Genomic DNA, 4,041 nt, shown 5'->3' on the forward strand with positions numbered 1-4,041 from the left:
ACATGTTCAAAGACTGCCGTTAGTAACCACAGCATATCAGACTTGCGTTATTGAGGGATCATCAGCTCATTGCTGTCATATGGAAACCAAACTGATATTTTTGCTGCACCTTCCACGTGAGGCGAAGGTCAATTCAGCAAGTTCCTACACTTGTTTCTTCTCTCAGGATTCAAATGTGTCATTGTCTGTCAATGAAATGAATTTGCCTCTCTGGATATATTAAGAATGCAGAAGACTCTAGAACTAGCCTGTGAGGAATCCTGTGTCTGCTCAGGAGATCTTCAGGGCTGGAGTTGAGGGACAGCAGAAGGGATGAGGCATCTGTTGGCTCAGGAACACGAAGAAGCAGTCACAGGTGAGGTGACAGTGGAAGGGAGGTTAGGGTACTCATCTGGTAGCCTCTAAGGCAATTGCACTGCTGACTATTTCCCTCCAAGTGCTTGACTGGCATATAACAGTAAGTGGAAGGAGTAGGTTTTTTGGCCATACCTTCTCAGTAGGAGATGTGCAGGAGTCGTGGTGGATGTACCGTGGGTTGGAAGTGCTAATGGTGCAGCTTCCTGAAGAGTAGAAGTACTTAGTCAAAATGGTATTTTTTCTCTTAAAGAAAACAAAGAGAAGATGCTTGAATGACTGACCACCACATGTGAGCAGGGAATGGTCTTCAGAACTGGAAAGTCTTCAGAATTGTCCTCCATATACAGATGCCAGGTACAAGGGCTTTGAGAAGGGTCAGGGACATGGCAGACATGAGTAGTATTCTCCTGTCTTCCCAAGTAAAAACATAGTGGACAGCTGATATCACTCAAATCCATGTTGCTGACTTGCTCTTTCCTTGGATCACCCTTCACGATAAGGTAAGGCTTTGACTTCTTCAGCACCTTGCTTGGGAAACCACAACAGGGAACCCACCTGAATTACTTAGAAACCAGTCCATTGCTTCTGACATTTGAAATTGGAAACCAAGTGTTAGATGGGTATAGGGGTTTTGCTCGCATTATGTTTTTTGTGGCAACCAATTAACAGCAGGCACTGAGATTGGCAAAGTGAATATGAGTCAGAGAGGACCGACTGATGGTTATGGAGTCTGACTATTGATGCTGACTCTTAATGGTCTCTGTGTTCTTTGACAACCTTTGGGTTAATGCGTGTGCTTGAGCCATTGCAGGCCCAGAGGAGGAGGGTCTGAACTTGGCAGTGGGTATTTGTCAAGAGACTGGATGGCAAGAACGGAAGAGCTGTGGAAGCTGGAGGCCAGCATTGGTGTTTCAGTAGGCAAGAACAGCATTGGCAACTGACGCAGAGCAAAACACCTCTGAAGAGCATAACCAGAAGAGCATTACTAGAAAGAACTGTCAATACTGACGGAAAATCAGAGGACTAGCAGAAATCACACGAATGAGCAGGACCACACACACATGATTTCTGATGATGGCTGAACACCGTCCTCCACACTGACCACCCCCAAATGGTGCTGGAGGACCACAAAGCCCAAGAACTGAGGGGTCTCCACAGTGATAGGACCTGGAGTTTTCTCCACTGGGAGAAACAGCTGCCAAACTCTGCAAGCTTTGCTCATCGGTAGAAGCTGATCTGACTGCTTTGCAACAAAACACAGAGAACGTCTCTTCAAGAACCCAGCAGACAAGTTTAGAGGAAAAATGTGGAGAAAAAGAGATGCCTTCTGCAACATAGCTCTGCCCCGTATTTTCCGTCTGCTAGAATTCCCCAGTACACAACGTATTTGTCTTGGGAATGTACTGTCTGCATTTGAACCTTTTAAAGTCCTGCATAGTAGCACAAAGAGGATGGCAGATGAGAAAACTGTGCTATGGAAGCCAGGAACCCTCATCCCTATTTGTGCCATCAATACTTTGGGGAGGAAAGAAAAAGAAAATCCAAACCCCCAAACTGCACACTAAATTTGCGCTTGTTCTCTCAGACTAGCAGCCTAGAAATTCATAAACTCAAGAGTACCTTGTTCTGGCGTAAACTGTTCTGAAAACGGTTTCCAATGGCTTCCTTGAGTTTGCTTTGCTGGTGGCAGCCCTTCGGCTCCATGCTGGCACACGTATGAAGCTCTTTGAACAAGTTTTGACCTTCCTTTAGCCCCTCTGCCCATCAAGCCAGCTAATGACATGCTTCGTATTGCACAGAACACATACAATTGACAAGTTCATAGTGTTGTTTAAATATTAAACATTCTAGACAGGCTTTAGAGTCTTACGCCGCTATGAAAAGGCTCAGACCTCACCCATCTCTGAAACTGGGCTGCGGGATCGTTTGCACAGTAAGACAGACAATAAGACTTGTATACATTGCCATGCAACAGAAGGGACCCCGAACCGCCAGCCCTAAGTGGAAAGTTTATTTCTAAGCACAATATATGGAAAAACCAAACCAACAAACCCCACAGATATAGAAAATGTTGTAGCAAATCCCTGGTCAAATAGGACTTCATGTCTGTCACTACCCTGCACCTCACAGCCGCTTAAAATGTCATGCAATGGAGGAGAGGGCACTCGGACAACGCCCTCTGCTTCAGATCAAGGAGGATCTCCAAGCAGGAGAGGCTGGTGGGACTCCCACAGAGCGATTCAGACTGTAACCAGCAAAAGGGCAGCGCTGCTCACTCCCACCACACTCTTCGTGACTACCAGTGGTAGACTTAGATACTTCAACAGGCTTTACCAACATGGTTTCTCACAACACCCCTGTGAGGTAGGTACGTATTGTTGTTCCCCCTTTGCTTGGAGGGGGGACTGAGCCAAACAGCCCAAGGCTACAAGAGTCGGCGGCAGAGCTGGAGAGTATGCAGAGTCCTGTGTGCTCAGTGTACTAGATCACACCACTCCTTCATGGCAAGTTGTGCTTCTGACCTCATAAACTTATAGCTGTTAGCCAGATTAAAGGAATTCAACTTCTCCATATTAAATGAGCAGAGGGCAGGGAGGGAAACAACATCATGTCTGACAGATGTCCCTTCACCTGTGGATGCTTCCCCTTTCCCCAAATGACCATAATTACTCATTTCTTGGAATGAGGACAGCTTCCAGACAGGCATAGGGGCCAGAGGCTGCTGTGTTTGCTTGTACTGTCCAGGTTTCACTCTACTGTGGATCAGAAGCAGCTCTTCCAGAGGCCGTTTCTTGCAACACCTTCATTTTGGGGGTAGCTGCTTTTAGAGATCATTGGAATTGCCCCTCCCCTCTCCCTCTGCCCACCAACATCCCTCCCCTCTGCCAAAAGCACTCTTTGGTAGATAGTAAGATCGGTCAGATAAATGTACAGTGGCCTCAGAAACATGGGTCCTCAGTAAGTCAGCTTTCTTGGCTGGTGTTTCACCTCCCACATTCTCTGCCAGAGAAGTACCTGCTCTGCTGCATTCTGATATTCAAAGGGACACTGTCAAGCAATCGAGGTGAAAAATATGACCTGCCTTAAGACGCTAACCTCCACCTTCAACGTTGCAGAATGGCTGATGTGTTCAAACTCAGAGGCTGACGTTTGACACCTTCTCCAGTCCAAAAACATCTGACCTGTGATGGCCTAGCTGCCAAAGGAGCCAGTGGCTCACGTTTGCCCTGGCTCCAAATAGAAGCTGCGAGAGGTGCTGGTATGATGATGGAGGGCAGTTGGACGCAGCCATTGTGCAACACTGCTCAGCTCTGCTGCTAAATGGATACAGTTTGGCTGAAGTCCTTATTACCTTAATTTTGGGGGGAGCTGGGCTCAGGCTTGATCACTACATGTTCATTGTTTTGGGATTGCTGAGCTGTTGCTCCTCAGTTGGCTAATTTCTAATTTTAGGGTTGCTGCTCTTACCCTTCCTTTGTGGCAGTTGCACTGATAAAAGAGCTCAAGCCCGCAGAGCTGGGACAAACCCTCCATAGAGTGAGGAGAGTCGGCAGGCAATCAGCAACATGGATTTCCTCCTGTCGCAGAAGGTGGATGGGGAGGAGAAGGAGGCGGATGGTGAAAGGAATGGAGTGAGTGGAGAGAACAATACATGCCCAAATGGAAAAGGACAAAATCGGTAGG

Source organism: Apaloderma vittatum, unplaced genomic scaffold, assembly GCF_000703405.1.
Source record: "Apaloderma vittatum isolate BGI_N311 unplaced genomic scaffold, ASM70340v1 scaffold3040, whole genome shotgun sequence".
Lineage (NCBI taxonomy): Eukaryota > Metazoa > Chordata > Aves > Trogoniformes > Trogonidae > Apaloderma > Apaloderma vittatum.